The 17,141-nt window shown below is 38.8% G+C and overlaps 2 protein-coding genes across 6 annotated transcripts in view; one reads left to right on the top strand and one right to left on the bottom strand.

Annotated features, from left to right (window-relative positions):
• The window catches only part of LOC139791136 (aldo-keto reductase family 1 member B1-like), a 369,405-nt gene that overhangs the window by 113,902 nt on the left and 238,362 nt on the right, over positions 1–17,141 (top strand). The gene's annotated exons all lie outside the window — the stretch shown is intronic.
• Positions 1–17,141, bottom strand: part of CALD1 (caldesmon 1) — a 192,413-nt gene that overhangs the window by 103,397 nt on the left and 71,875 nt on the right. For all 4 annotated transcript variants that reach the window (XM_071732965.1, XM_071732967.1, XM_071732970.1 and 1 more), the window contains exon 2: positions 12,292–12,385. The gene's annotated coding sequence lies outside the window, so the exon portion shown is untranslated. The remainder of the gene's footprint in view (positions 1–12,291; positions 12,386–17,141) is intronic.

The raw sequence follows: 17,141 nt of genomic DNA, 5'->3' as shown, positions 1-17,141 counted from the left end.
TACAGTAAGTATTTTGAATCCAACCAGTTCCTCAGAAGAAATGATTGATAGATTTTCAAGGTCTCGCCTGCTGCTCTTGAACTTTAATGAATTAGTCTTCCCTCCCAGTACCTGTACACTTACTTTGCACAGACACAATGCAAAGCACCATAGAATTCCATCAGGAATGGATCAAGCTGCAGAACTTTCTATTGGGCTTTTCCATCTCACACTTTTAAAGTCATCTTTACATATTTAACCCAGATTGTTTCCTGACAAGTAGCTATATCAATTTCTCTCTAATAAGTATCAAGCCTGTGTCATTTTGGCTGAGAACCAAAGCATGAAGTCAAAGCCAGCTTTACAAAGGTAAAGCTGGACGGCAAAAATGCAATGCATTTTGATGGAACAACTTACACAACTTACACCTACCACAAAGTAGGTGTCCCTCAAACCATTTGCTATATGCCCCCCTACATGCTGACTTTAGCTGAAAGCAAGGAAACACACAGCAATGTCACCAAGCTAGAAGAGAACAGCAGTGAGGCTTCGTCACAAGAAGAAAAATGATGGGCAAGATAACATATTTGCTGTGCATGAGCCAGCAGAAAACCTGACACAGATTATGGTATTGCCAGCTCCCCTTATGAGACTCACACAGAGAAGCTGTTAAATGATCTTGACAATAATTTGACTGCTATTTAGACATTCAGGCACAAATACCATGACAGCAATGTCACAGCATCCCCAAAGCTCTCAACAGAGCCTGACTCAGAGTCAATTAAACACGACAGGTAAGGCCTGACAGTACTTTGTGCACTTACTACTGAGAGCTCACAGACATACATGCTTACTTTGTATTAATATGACAAAGAAAAGCTACACTTTAGCACTGCATTGGGCCAATAAATTTTACAGTTGTTTGATTTTCTTAGGAACAGCGCCTCAGACAATGTCTGTGTGGTCCCAAAAAGAAAATGTTTAATTTTCCTTCAAAAAATAAATGGGAAAGAAACGTGTATGTACTGTGCATTATCTATTACTTTTGCCTAAGGATCCAAGCCCCATACAGGGTGTCCTCCAGCCTCCCTTGTTTCCATATTAGGCAGAGAGCACATGTAGGTGATCATGGTCTAAGTCCTGGGCACTGAAGGCACATCAGACATTAATTTTTCACTGCCAGCCCCCAGAGTGAGGTTGAATGCATACAAAGCACTGGCCAGGACCAGAAATACAAAAATGGAAGGAGAGGGAAGGGAGTGCAACTTCCAATCTCTGTGTAAATGCTCTACAAATAAGAAAGCCACCTGTATTTATTGAGCAAATTGTTTTTCATAACTCAGTCACCTTGTCATTAGTTATTGGCTAGCTAAAAAAAAATAGTGTTGAACTCAGCCTTTAAATTTTATACTTTCTTTCAAGTGATGTAACCAGAAATATTTGCACTTATGATTGGCACATGTGCACTTAGGACTCCTGAGGGTGGATACTTCACCTCTCACCAGATCTGATGGCTCTACAGAAGTGTAACACAACTAGAGAGATCACCTCAGCAAGGATAATCTATTAAATATGTAGGGAACAGTGTTAGAAAAGCAAGGGAACAGAGGCAAGAATGGGAAAGGGGTCTGAGAAAAGATTCTAGGAAAGATGTACAGGGAAGGATCAAACTAAAATCCCATATCATAATGTTTGTAAACTTGGGGGATTTTTATAATCCATACCCCAGATTAAAGCTCTGAAAATAGCTGAAGGTAAGTTAAAAAAAAAAAATAAAATCCAGATCTGAAATTCATAAATAAACATGAGTAAACATAAATAAACATGAGTAAGCATGAGTAAAACTAGCCAGATTTTTCAGTGCTTACCTGGACCAAATCAAACCTTTATAACATGTAAATACTGACAAATGTCACTTCAAATGTTATTAGAGGGTTTCCTAAGTATAAAAGACAGGTTGGTCTGCAGTTAAATCTTTTCTCCTTTACTTTTTCAGTGCTCGTGTAATTGAAAACAGAACACATGCTTTTTGATGTAGCTTAACTTTTTAGGAATAAAAAATATAAGTGGTAGTTATATAGCTGACACTGCACTTCAAGTTTACACTCTATTGAAGCCTTATACCTTCACATAAAGCCAGGTAAAAAACAAAAACAGTAACTCTCACAGTCATATAAAATACATGTGCAATATACTCTACATACTAAGTGATCTATACTATCACCTACTAAGTGATACCATTTGCAAGACACTCCAAATAAAAATCCAGGCAAAATGGTGTCACAAAGGATGTTAGAAAAGCTCTTCTCAAAGCTAAGTGTTGTATAGGGAAGTCAGATGATTGCAAAGTCTGAAGGATGTGCAAATACTTCAGAGTGGGGACATATTCGGAACAGACCTGAATTTTTACTATCTTTGCTACTGTATTTGAAACCTGTATTATTTTGGTATTTAAATTACAAAGGAGACAGCTATCTTTGGAGATGACTAAGCAGTTTCTTCATTTCTGTTAAGTACCAAAAAGCAGTTCTGCCAATTTATTAGCATTTAAGTTTCTACGACTTAATATAAACTTGGTTCCAAAATCTACATAGGTCTCCTTAAAGTATGTGTAGCTCAAAGTCAATGCTGTGCCAGCTGGAAGATTAAACAAGCCATTAAAATAGGCTCCTACTGAATTTAAAGGATTATTTTTCATCTTTTCCCTCTCTACTCCACTACATCCAGATGTATTATTTAGGGAATATTTTCCAGCCCCAGTAAGAAAAGCAAAAGAAATGCCCTTGGCACTTAATAAGTTTTTCCTCCGATGTGGTCTCCTGCTGCACTTGGAATTTATTCCATTACTTTATGGCTTGCAATGGTCCCAAAATACCTCTGACTACATGAAAAGACAGTGAAAGTGTCTTTGGGGTAGGTAAGGTTCTTCATTCAAAAGTGATTGTTCGTAGTGGATGATTTCATTCAGACCATCATCATCATCATCCCTGCAGCCCCCTGTGCAGTAGGCCAGCACCTTTACCTGCACATTATGGTTAGGAAGATTGGAGCACACCAGTATTAAGAATGAGGCCAACACCAGCCCAGAGCAGGCTGGCATTTCTCTGCAGCCCCTGCAGGACTTCAGGGATGAGAGAAAAACCTGTGGTAAAATCCCGTGCTATCACAAAACAGAGATCTTCAGCGTATGATTTTTCCTTCAGAGGTTCAGATGCTTATTTGAACTTTGTTAAAGCTACTTCATGACTTAGCAAGACTCAAATGGAGAATGAATCTAGAATAAACTCTGGTATTAAAGCTGCCCTGGTGCCATCTTTAGCAGTATAACAGTAGCATAACAGTATTTCAGATAAAAATGGCCACATAACAGTTTTCCAGATGAAACCTCCAGAAGACCAGAGTTGTATGTATGTGGCCATGTGAGTCTGACTGGAACTCCAGGCAGCTGAAGGAGCAGAACTGCCTTGAAATGCCAGGAAAATAATTTTATAAAAAACAGAATTAGAAAAAGCCACCACATAGGCCTCCCTCAGTATTTCAGTTCCTGGATAGTAAAGTGAGTACAGCCCCATAAACTTGCTACTGAACTAGAAGACAAAAAGGCCTTAAAACTAAGCACAGGCACACAGCCAGAGGCTGAGACAACCAGCTCTGGAGCTTGACCATGACTAGGAGCACCTCCTTCCCCAGGAGCAAGGAGACCCTCTAGGCTCCTGCGCAAGCCCTGCATGGTCCCACAGGATGAGTGGGCCCCTTACTCCCCAGCAGACCCAGCAATCATCTTGGCCCATGCAGTGACTTGAGAACTTGGCTCAAAAAGGGTTTGATTTGCCAAAATTGTTCTGGGGGTCAGAAGCGTTCCCTGCCCCCTTCTTAACAGGCAGCTTAATTCTTAACTGTATAAAGCTGAAGTGTAAAAACTGTATTTTGCCTGTGTTCTTTGTTTCTAATACCCAGTATCCGTAAGGGGACTCCCTTGCTTGGCTAGCAGTCGGGATTCATTAGACCTTTTATGATGATTCTTTCTGTTGTGCAGATATATGATGAATCTCAGATGTTTAAATAGCATATAACAGTGCTCCATTGACCTTGCTGAGTACAGTTGGAGGGAAAAAAAGGTAATTTTCCTCCACAAAATGTTAAAAATGTGTCTCCACTCTAGCACAGATGCAGAGGATAAAGAAACTCCAGAGGGATTAAAATATTTTAGATTAATTTGGAAGGAGGCCACACCGTGTAAAGCCTGGTTAGTTTGCGCCTTTCCAATTCCATGCCATATAAACAAATCCATTTAAACTGCATTTGTTAGAAGGAATGTTTTAAGGAAAAAAAAAAAAAAAAAAAAAGGAGAAAAAAAAGTAAATCCCCCAAAGTAGTCGTAACTCAAATGACCTCCAGTTCTGTATTCTCTTCTTACTGCACAAAGAACAAACATGTGTAGAATGTATTCTAGCCAGAGCTTGTGCAGTTGCTGCATGATTCATACTGCTTGAAAATTAAGTCATTTAAGTAGAGGGATTCTGGCTCCCTCAAGCAAGGTTAGATCTGGTTGGTTTTGGAGCTGGCTTCTGTACTCTGAACAAGACCATTGCTTAGAGATCTTTGCTTTGGGTTGGATGGAAGGAAATAAAAGAAGAAATTTGAAAGGAAAAGGCTGAAAGAAAGGAAAAGGTGGACAAAGAAAAGAAACACAGCTATATAAGGACTAACCTAATGTTCAGTGTGCCACTGTCTGACAGAAGAAAGTCATTAACGCTTACTCATTTTGAAGGTCAAATTTTGCCCCTTTTATTCACACCAAAGACAGTTTTTGCTGACAGAGTCTTCCAAAGAGACAAGTCACAAAATGTGGTACTAAATAACCATAAAAAGCAAATGGCTGCTGATCTTTACGAATTAATCAAGTTGAGACACCAAGGAATATGAGGGTAGCAGTGAGCCAGCCAGGCTGGTAACAGAATGAAACAAGGAGTGAGTCATTTTGGATGATTAGTATCTACAAAACAGGAGGCACTTAAAGTAAAGGGACTTTCCTTATCAGCAACCATATATCCTGGAGCAAATCAGTGTGAGGAAAACCCTCCTATCTGCCACATGGATAAAGAGAGTTCTCCAGCAGTCGCAGGACTCCCTGAGTTCTTTAAATGGTTAATAAGTATTTGACCATAACTCAGTCACTGAGTAAATTCCTCTCCCCTCTGAGAATGTGAGGCAGCTGGCCCAGCAAAGGACAATTTATTGTCTTCTCTCTCCCAAATACCCAAAGGAAACAGCATCATTTCACCACCGAATGTAACCATCTTGGAGAGGAATATGGCAACTTGGCTGAAGTTCAGAACAATACAACTCAACAGTTCAGAATACAAAATGAGGGGGGAAAGTAATTTCTCAGTAACATCATTTCCAGAAAATAAAAAGATTAATTTAATTTCTTCAATTTGAGGGCTAGCATCCCTTCTTTTATTGAAGTTATTATGAGATGTTCTGCAGATGATATTGCAAGGATCTGTGATGGTTCTGACATCATGACCATAAAATTAAACTGTGATGATGGCTTCTGCAGCTATCATACATTTGATAGCTCATCATTTATTTGCTACAGTGCTCCTGGTGTAAATTTTCCCTGCTTTTTCCTCTTGATGGTTACAGCACTTTGCTGATAAACACATTCTCCAGCATCTCCTGCAGATTTATACTTTGTTTGCATCTATAACCAGCCCTGTGCTCCCATTCTGGTTGCATGATTGGAAGGGATACATTATGCTCTCTTTGGACAGGCTCCAGGTTTGCAGGAATATAACCATGACCAGATAGCTGGTCAAGGGGATTTCTACATCATCAAAAATCGATTCAGAATGTAGAACTTCTTGTGGTTGGATTTTGATCTTTCAATGTCATGTATGGACCTCTGTTTGTTGACATACCAGTCTACACATTCATGAAAACAAGATGTTCTCTAGTTGCTTAGATCATCATGATAAAACATTTTAGATAAATCACATAATTTCAGAAACAGATGCTAGATAGTAAAATTTCATGCTTGCAACAGAAATGGCAAAGACCTATCCATTAGTGCTTGGAATTTTCTGTTTTGTGCTTCACATTATCACCAGTGATATGGTAAAAACACAGCAGCTATTACATTGTAAGCTTCCTTTAGAAATTTATTTATTTTTTAAGTTTACTCCAAGTTTATGAGTAGAAGATAGTACTTTGCAACGCTCTTAACTCTTCCCTTTCACTCAGATGCCTGCTACAATTCTATGTCCATATTTTTGATTTTGTGCTTCTTCAGTAGGATTTGTGTTTGCCTGCTCTTTCTCAAAGAGTGGTTTACGGAGAGTCTTCTTTGCTTCATGTAGAAAGACCTGAAGGACTTGTGATAATTTCTGCTATGGTTATATTATACTCAAGTAGTTCTAACTTCCACCTGTCTGAAACACAACTTATGCTATACAGAGAAGTTTTTCACCCTCATCTTAGAACTGACATCCTTCCTCTGTAGAGTACCACTTAAAATTTGGAAGAAGCAATGCCCTTCACAATGCTCACTATCCTAAAGTTACCCTTAAAAATCCAGCTCTGAAAGGTACCTCTTGAGATGCCTTTTTTTTTTTTTTTTTTCATTTTAGTATCATCAATGGTAACAATCAATTTAAGAAATTTCATAAGATATTCAGCTTAAATTTTTGTTCTCTGAGTAGTTCTAGCCTAAATGTTGTTTCCTGTAGCACTGCTAGTTTGACCATAGCATACTAGTATGACTCTACTCTTAACATTGCCCCTTTACTGACTGAGTCAAATGGAGTAGTCAAATGGATTGAGTCTGTTATCTGTAGTAATAAATCCTGAAATCTTACTGGCTGATAGTCAAGAGGCAGAAATAACATTAATCTGATTGCTTAATAAATCACATTGTTTCAGTTTAGTCACATGCTACAGCTAACTTCATATTGCCTGAGGTAGTCAGGGGATGCATTAAGATCACACAGATACACAGTGGGGATGCAGATGGATAGTGATGTAAAGTCACCCAAATGGCTTTGCTCAGAGCCATTTTAGTTTACAAGTAGGCTTTATGAGCTCTGGTAACATGGGAGCCCCTCAGCTGCTTCCACACAAAGCTCCTCAAGTGCATGAACTCTGCATTTCCACCTCCTAGGCTCCTGGCATCCTCCTCACTCAGGCCCTGGATGCAGTAAGGAAGCTCTGGGTAACCACCCCAGCACCAGAAATTTACCAAAGGACCAAAGATGTGATTGCAGAAAGCTGTCTCTGGTGTCCCTGCATCTGTGTCAGGATTCGTCTGCTGCCTCAATAAAGGATACTCAGTTAATGCCAATTGTTAGGTTGTTAAAGACTCCATAGACTTAATTTGTATGGAATAAAAAGCTCTGAAAATTCTGGTATGAAAAAAAAAATACCTAGAGGGAGTAAAGAAAAATAATTACATTTTACTTTAGGATCTGTGATTTCTTTTTTGCTGACTTGTTTCAGGTTTTGCTGTTCTGTATTTTCTTTGTACATGTAAGGATAATAGTTCTTAGATTACACTTGGTTTTAACACAAGGCAAAAACCTGACAAAGATTTGTCTTTCAGTGATAAAACTAGTGAAAATAGAACACTTATGATAACCCTGTCTTTGAAAAACATCAGTAAAAAGCCCCCTGAGCTCTATGAACATGTTGCAGACTGTACATGTCACATAACTAAAGACTACAATTTTTTGCCTGAGGCTCCCACATTTAACAAAGGGAAACACTGCTTTCAACAAAAGATGCTATTCTAGTTATGTGCCCTTTTACCCTGTCAGAGAAACAGCTGGTATCATAAAGTCACAGCTAATTTGTATCATGTCTGCTCTAACAGTCAGATTCAGTTTGTATCAAACTTTCAAAGTTGGACTTAATACCAGTTGATGGATGACAGCCTTGCTTGCCTCCCACTCTTCTCAAAATATATTTAAGCATTGCTTCTTGCATTAAAAAGTCCAATAATCAAAATAAGAATGCAATCTTCATGCTTCACATAACCAGAATATATCAAAATGTTTAAAATTAGCAAAAAAAAATCCGTAAACAAGGGTGAGAAAATTACACCAGCAGTCCTGAAGATCTCTGACAAATAACCAATGCTTTGAGGCAGATGTGGATACCAAGTGTAATGGAAAAGAATTAAAAAATTAAAACCCCTCAAAACCTTATTTGCCTCAGGTAGTTTTGCAATTTGAGGTATCTGTTCTTAAAAAAAAAAAAAAAAAAAAAAAAAAAAAATCAATCTGCCTGCAGAGACTTTAAAGGCTTTTTCAAGGTCAGCACTCAACAATTTAAGAAAGGTTAATTTCACTTTTTCATTTAGTTTTTAAAGGACCTGTTTCTCATTTATGCTATTAAATGTCATCTAGTCTCATTTTAAGATTCCCAAAGCACAATGTCTGAACTGTGTAAAGGGACTTCAGTGAGAAAGTGAGAGTCAGGCCAAAAACTTAACAGCTCCAAACCCATCAGAGGGAGCTGCAAAGATCAGGCTCTTCTTGGAAAACAGGCATGGGGGAACTTCCAGAGGCTGGGAGTTCAAGCTCAGTTCAGATAAACATCTAACAGTGCTGGTGCACTTCTGAGGTCACCCTTTACAGCACCTTTACAGCACCTGAGTCTACATCAGCTGGAGACAAGATATTTTTTTGAGATTTCAGCTACTTCTCACTTCTGGATAATCTAGAGGTATTTGACCAAGGCTTTTTCATCCCACCAGCTGAAAGCATCACTGAAAGGTATGCAAGGAAAATCTCTCATCTTGGGATGCAGGGAATTTTTTGTTTGTTTGTTTGTTTGTTTGTTTTTTCTGTGTTGCACAGTATAATGATTTTCTGGGTTGTGGACAATTGGCCTCATGCATTAGAAAGAGATCACTCTACATCATAAATGTAAGTACTCCAAGTGAATAATGTCCATTGGAAGTTCAAAGCAACAGTATCAGTAATGAAGTTTTAAACTGATAGAAGAACTTACAGTGACAGAGCTAAGAGCATTTTTCAATGAAGACTGGAGAACCCCAGCTCCCAGCCTATCCATCCCTCAGTGCATGCATTTCCTGCCTTAGAAGGTTAATATTGCACAGAAGACAGTAAGATACAGCTTCTGCTGTGCCTAAGCTGTGCTTGGCACTGCTCTCTGATGGACTCCTTGCCAGCAAACACAGCCAAAGCTCAGCACGTTCCTGCCACATCCTCTCCAGAGCTATATCTGCTCTCTACCTACTGGGAAGATACAGATAATAGACTCCACTCCCTTTACTCTTGAGCACAGCAGTGATTCTGCCCCTATGTATGATCCTTGTGCTTCTTCAGACTTTTTTTTTCAGATGTTCTTAAACCTCAGTCTGTCCAAGGCATGGTGTAACAGGAGCAGATTTCTCTCCAGCTACTCAGGGTGTCAGTTTTACAGTTCCTAGGTGGTGTAATTCCAGAGGGAAAAAAATGTTCTTCATCCAAAACTTTGGATGAGTCACATGAGTCACAGCAGATTTACTTGTTTTGTTTCACCCTTCAATGAGGTATAATTTTCTGTAGTTACATGATGCTTTAGCAAATGATGGCAACCAATTGGGCTCAGCAACCAAAGGCACCCATCACATTTTCATGAATTGCACCAGGAAGAACAACACTATAAATTCCCAAGCCTAATCCCCATGTACTAACTAAACAAACTCCCAACAGTTGTCTTTAATACCTCTTCAGGAATACAACACAACACAAAAATAACCAGGTTCTCATCTTTTACAGATCTTTTACTAAAATTGCTCCAGCTGCACATAGAGGTCACCTGAAGCCCAAAAACAACAGGGAAACTCAGCCAAGATTGGGTGCTGCACCTCTTCTTCTAAAAAGCAAAAAGGACAGACAAGAAAATGAAAGCCCTATGCTCATCTCTGTTTAATTTAGCACTATAAAGCCATATAAAAAACATTCAGAGATCATGCAAAAATGCTTTCAATCTTGAACATTGGAAACAAAAGCTGCCCAAAACCCTTCTTGCACAGTTTCCTAATGGCAAACATCTTGATTTTTGACAAAATGTACATTTCTAAAAAAAAAAAAAAAAAAAAAGAGTCATTGCTAGCCAGTGACTTTGGACCTCAACCTTATAACACATCACCTCCTTTTGAAAGTAATTTGTATAAGTATGTCTCAGATTGTCTTCTGAAATCAGGTGGGGTTGGAATGAAGAACTATCAGAAGAGTTGCAGGACTCATGACATGATATCACCAAGCTATATTATTAGGTTTTATACTTGGATAAAGAGATGTGCCTTATTTCCAGTACTTTGCAAAGATAATGCTGTTTTTTTCTTTTCCAGATGAGTGTAGTGGTCCACATAATTTGTTTTAATGATTTTCTAAAGGCAACTAATGGCCTTTTTCATGGAATTTTCATTCATGCCCTCTAAAGATCATCCTTCTACTCTGCCAGCTTTACAATGTGAAAGAGGACATTAAGGGTGGAAAATATTATCAAATTTTACCTTTCTAACTTCAAGACAGAATTCTTCCACTACTTTGACAAGTGCTGTGCAAGCACCATAGGGACTTCAGCATGAAACAGATGACACTTGCTCTGCATCCTACGCTTGGAGTTGATGAATGACTCCCTGAAGTACACATTTCCAGATGCAACCTATGAATCAAAAGAAGGCACTAGCAGCAGCTCAGAAACACACTGAAGCTCAGTCTCAGTTTTGAGGGCCTGAAGTGCTTTCTTTCAACACCACAGTCTGCACGCTTAGACATGTCTACAGATACAATTCCAGTTGCTGAGCTGTCAGAAGAACTCTGGAGGGCAGTCACTGCTCTCTTCAAATATCCGATCCTAAGCACAGGGGTAAAGCAACTGCACTTCTGACTCCATTTGCTTTTGGATAGTATGGTCTTCCTCTTCCTGGGAAGGAATTTAGGTACCTCATAAATGCACCACTCAAGGAAGCATGTGGGAACTTAAATTCAGTGATCCCACTGGAAGAAGTGATTCGTGGGAAATTTAGAACATTTAGGCTGGTTTTGAATCAGTGAGAAATCTAAACTTTGGAATATCAACATTTCTTACAAACTGGAAATCCCAGTCTTAAATAGTTCCACCCTCCCAAAGACTTGAAAGCAATGCAGAACTCAAATGGAAAGTAGGACAGGGAACATCCTGCAACAATTATCAGCCCATTCAGCACTTGAACAAACCTTCTCATAAGTTTGGGCAAAGTTAAATTCACTCCCCAAGCATGATGACAAAAACATCTAAAATGGGCTCAGACCCAGCATTCCTGGTAGGATGGGGAGGAAGGCTGCTGAAGATGAAAGGCAATGGAACCAGTGTTCATCCTGCCACCATCTATGCCTCCCCCTCCACACTGCTCTTGCCAAAAAGCAAAGGAATGGAGCAGAGATCCAGGCACTGAGACAACATGGTCACGCATCGATGAGAATAAGCATCTCTTTGTATCCTAAATTAACCAAAGATGGTGTTATCTAAGGGACTGCCTTGATCCTCGTGCAATATTTTTGACTCCATCAGTCTGCTGTCATAGGCACTGCTTCAACTTAGAGCCAGTCCTCAGTTTGTCTCCAGCCTGGAATTTCCATATATTGAGAGACTTAAGTTTACATGCATTATAAACATTTCCTTTAAATGGTTTGTGAGCCCTCACTTGTTCTGGCAGTGAAATAACAGTGTAAAAAAATGTTTAAGTCTTACACATTGTAAATAGTAAATACTGTTACTTGGACTCTCACAACCTCAGAGCCTGCTTGCTGTAAAAAGAACAAAAGACACAACAGGATGGTAACACCAGTGTATGATCTCAGCACCAGTAAATACAATTCAAAACTCCCATTGCCAGAAAAAAAAACAAACCAAAACAACCAACAAACAAACTTTGCTGAAATCAAACGAAGAAATAAATACAGCTACAAAAAGAATGACTATACATCCCCAGATGATTATTCTAAAATGGAAATATTTTTATTTTAAGGTAAGGTTCAAGATAAGACCCTTTAAATCTACCATCCATTCTGAAGAAATTCAACTCTGGTGACAGTGGTCCCTGAGGAATAGGACTCAAGAACCTGACTTAAGAACTGTTCATTGATTTTCAAAGGTATTTGAATCAGCCCTTGCAGAGGCAAGCAAGTACACAGGTGAAAAAAAAAAAAATCCATTAGAAAAACCTCAACAAGAAAACAACTCCACAACATGACACAGAAAAACCTTCTGAGTACCACAAGAAAGGAAATATAAGCTAACTACGTCGATCATACTCACAGGAAGGCAATCAGAGGAAATATTCTGAGGTTTTCACTGGCAAACCAGGTGCTGATGAATTCAAAATTATGACTCCAGAAAATAGAGGCAATCACTGTGATAAAAGAAAAAAAAAAAAGAAAATTTCTTAGCAGCAGCATTATTATTGTGCACTTTTCATTTTCCTTTGATTTGCAAGAGACAGAAAAAAGACAGTATCAACATATCTATTAATTAAGAGTTTGAAAAAGTAGAATCTAATTTAAAAAAAAATTCTCAATTAAGTTACTCACTAAAACTTCTTTAAGAAGTGAAAACTGAAGAAGGCCAAGCTGAACATTTTCCAGTGATTAGTAAAAGGCAAAACAAAGCATCAGACCAGTGGCAAGTTTTCACAACAGAGAAAGGTTTCCAGCTTATCTCCCTAAGTATCTACACTGAGACATGGAGTATTCAACACATTCATAGAAGCATTGTGCAAAAGCAGATGAACAATGAGAAGAAAGACTGTAGATGATACAAAACCACCCATTACAATAAAATCTAAAGTCAATACAAAAAGCAGTAGAAAGACCTCATAGCAATTTCAATCAAAATTTCTATGGGGCTACTGAATTCAGTGTTGATAAGCAAAGGTGCTTAGGACAAAAACCTTATATCTGTATACACTGAGTGATCAACTCAAATGAGTCAATAAGACTCAGCAATGGCATCTTGGAGCCTGAGGAAGAGCTCCCTGAAGTATTAGCTGACCAGCCAGCAGCTGTCAAAAGGCAAGTTAAGAATCATTAGGGAAATACCTAGCTCCTACCTGGATCACACATTGAAATATATGGTATTATCTGTGTTTTCAGTTTTACATGAAAACTGGCTCTTCTCAAGAAGAGCCACCAGGACATCAGGAACGATCAGATCTATGACACAGTTCCATCTAGGAGGCTTCCTAGAGTATGACTGTTCCACTTGAAAAAGAGGTGATTGAGGCAGATATGAGAAAGGTTCTGAAGGGTTTTTAAGCAGTAGACGTTGTTTACTCTTGTACAAGAACTATGTTTCAAGAAGGATTCCAAAAAAATCATGGAGGGTAGCTTAATCAGTTATGAGGTATGATAGTCTGGATGTGACTGCCAGCTTAAAAAGTCCCAAAAAAAGAATTTCCAGACTGGGAGAGCACATAAAAGGAAATCCATTCCACACTCATCTACTCCCAGTTGCTTTACTGTGACTGTCCCAGTCAGAGATAGGATACTGACCTAGATATAGGATACTAACCTAGATGGGCCCTTGCTCTGATCCAGCAAGGCAACAATTCTACAAATGTCAATTTAGAGGGCAGAACAAATGAGAGGCCACCCTTATGCAAAGAAACTACATAAATTTGCGGGTGATCTAGTAGAAACTCTGAACTGATATCAGAACATAGAGTAGGAGGGGGTTTCACTGGAATAAGGATTTTTTTTTTTCCTGAAGACTCACTCTGCATTCAGCTTCCACTTAGTAGCATACAGATCCACCAGAGTAAACATAAAAACTCTAAGCTTTCTTCAGAGAGCCTGAAGTGATCCATTCTCCTTAGATACAAGGACCTTAATATAGAAAATCCTTCTTTCAAAAGAGAGAATGAATTATTCAAAAATCAGTGAAACCTATTCAAAATTATGTTGTGGGGTCATTACTTATATTTTTTTCTGGCTACTCATTAGAAACTCACAGACTTTTAAGGACATGATGTAAACGATTATTCAGCAATTTCAAAACTAATTTTACAGTCTGGTATCTAGGTTTTATAAATACATGTCAGTGATTCATATTTCAATATTTTATTCCCTTAGAAGTTTCAAGTGTTAGATTCAAATGAGATCTCAACCCCCTTTTAATGCTTAGCATTACTATGCATATGCCACACAGCAAACGAGAGCAATGTAAAAAGATATCCCTAAAAATCAAGGTCAGAAAAGAGTAACCAAGAGTTTCAAGTCATCTTCCTCTCACTGAGTACTCCTGCTTAGAGCAAGAACAGACAGGGGTTTATCAGTCCACAGAGCTCCAGCCCATGAATACCACTAAAATCCTTCCAGGTCACAGAATTAATTCATTTTCACTGACTTGAAAACTGACTTTGCCCATTTCTATTGTTCAGTGTGCCCCATGTGACTCTCAGAGGGCATAACTTCATGACACTCAGATCATACATTAATAAGATCCTGGGTCTAAAAGGTTTTTTTCTGATTCTGACCATTTGCTCCCTTTCAATCTCCTCAAGATTTATTTAAAAATTGAGACAACTCCTGAAATATTTTCCTCTTCTTTCCTACAGTCACCAAGTCCACTTCTGCTATTCTCCTTGTATTTTCTCTGTCCCAAAGCAACATTTTTCTGAATTGAGCTCAACATAATTTCTAATATTGATAAAACAACTGAAATATGTTCTCTCTCTACTTGCTATCCAAAAGAATCTCTCTCACACCACAATTCCACTGTGAGCTAACTGTGAAAGGATAAGAGCAATTTAACAAACAGGAAGTTTCTATACAACTGAAGCATGAAGGAAGTTCAGGTCCAGGTTGAAAACCAGACTCCATAAATCTAAACACTCCAATCCAAGAAATAACACTGGGGTTTGGACACATTTTGGGCTGCAACTTTCAGTGGTAAAATTGGCACAATTTTTACTGATTCTTCAGGACTTCAAATTCCCCTGACCATAAACATTGGGTTCATGTTCTGCTCTTATCCACTCAATAGCATTAACAGCATTGCAGACCAAGGCACACATACAGTCCTGCACATTACAGCATACAATGGAACTCAACTTCCAACCACCATACATATTAGATTCCCACCTAACATAGGTCAGCATCCATTAAATGCAATTTTAATAACAGAAATGCTTTATCTGAAGGTCTTGAAAACACTTTTATCAGAAGTACTGTTGTGGCTGAGGAAATCAGGAAGTTGTTAGTACCTTGATTACAGAAACTAGGGAAACCAAATCACATCCAAGGCCATTCAGAAGTTGACCTGTGACATTTAAATGTGGTAGTTTTGATTAAAAGTATATGTGCACACACACTAAGTATGTGCACACTCACAAAGAAAATCATGGCTTTGCTTCCCTCTACTCTGTTCATGAATTTGATTCCATTATACCAGCTATCTTTGAATAGAAATAGAATCACAGAATTGTCATGGTTGGAAAAGTTAAAGATCACCACATCCAACTGTCATCATCCCCTCATCCCCAAGAAAATAAGATATATTTATTTAAACCACCATGCACACTAGAGCATGTCCTGAATGCTTCATCTAGACCATTTTTAAATACTTCCAGGGATGATGACTCCACCCCTTCCCTGGCCAGTCTGTTCCAGCACCTTACTACTCTCTCAGTAAAGAAATTCTTCCTCAAATCTAGTCTAAACCTCCCCGGGTGCAACTTCAGACCATTTCCTCTAGTCCTATTATTATTTACTTGAGACAAGAGGCCAGCACCCACCTCCCTACAACCTCCTTTCAGGTAGTTGTAAAGAGTAAATAAATATCAGTAAATTTATGTAGCCCAGTTACTAAAACTGTGTTTTTTCACGTGCTCCATTTTACCTAACAGCTCCACATGTAGGGCTGTGACAGGGCTCAGGTCTCATGTCATCTTGGGGGGATTTTAGCCTACATCTTCCAAGAGATCCTCTAGTACTAGGGTGTTCTTCCACATCATTACCCACCAGTGCATGTGTTAGGAGTATAAGGGGAACTGTAACACATCAGACTAAAGGTCTGACCAGCTCCAGAACCTGTCTCCTGGCCAATATCAGATGTTCAGGGTAGAACAGAAGAACACAGAAAGCATATAACGATGAAAGGATCTTGTGACTTCCAGAATGCCCCAGTCAAAGGTGGAATCCATGCATCTAGTGATCTCCATGGAAGCTTTTTTTCCATTATTATTTCCAGTAGATGCCAACAGTCAGCAAAATCCCATAAGAGTACCCCACAACATAATTATGTGCTGTGGGAAGATACAGTTCACTTTGGACAAGTAATTAAACCTTTGCACTGACACTAGAACTAAGCTATGTCACTTCCCAGCTGAAGGCTCACACACCTAATGCAGTTAGGTGTGGTATGTACATAGGAAATGTTCCTCATTGCATCACTTATAGTGGAGGAATTTGTCCACAAATTATCCAACAGCAAGGTGTTTAAAAATCTGTTTTGGAAATAGCACATCTGGGTTTCAGTCCCAAGTACATATTTATTAATATAGGAAAGTGAAATAACCTGCACAGCAGAGAGTGAGTGCACCCATAGCCCAGTCTACCTACAGGGTTCTGAGTTAGTCATCTATTAGATAAAAGAAAGATTCCTCCTCCAATATCTAAAAATAGCAAATCATTTCACAGAATACTTCAGGTTGGAAGGCACCTCTTGAGGTCACCTAGCCTAATCCCTGCTCAAAACAGACTGTCCATGGCCATTTGGGGTTTGAGTGCCTCCAAGGATGGAGACTACGCTGGCTTCCTAAGTAATCAAGTTTTTCCTTACACTTAAATGGAATTTTCTATATTTCATTTTGTCTCTGTTTCCTCAGGTCCTTTCACTGGGTACCACTGAGAAAAGTCTGGTTCCATCCTTTTTGTTGCCATTCCTCCATCCTCCCACACTTCACAGAATCTCAGTGTGTAACAGCCTTGGACTGGCTGCAAAACTACTTCCATTTACACTAGGAATTTTTACTAGGAATTGTCATGGTTGGAAAAGTTAAAGATCACCACATCCAACTGTCATCATCCCCTCACCCCCAAGAAAATAAGATATATTTATTTAAACCACCATGCACACTAGAGCATGTCCAAGCTCTTGTCCAACTATTT

Source organism: Heliangelus exortis, chromosome 1 (genome assembly GCF_036169615.1).
Source record: "Heliangelus exortis chromosome 1, bHelExo1.hap1, whole genome shotgun sequence".
Classification (NCBI taxonomy): Eukaryota; Metazoa; Chordata; class Aves; order Apodiformes; family Trochilidae; genus Heliangelus; species Heliangelus exortis.
The sequence above is the reverse complement of the archived record's forward strand: the minus strand, read 5'-3'. Positions and strand labels throughout refer to the sequence as shown.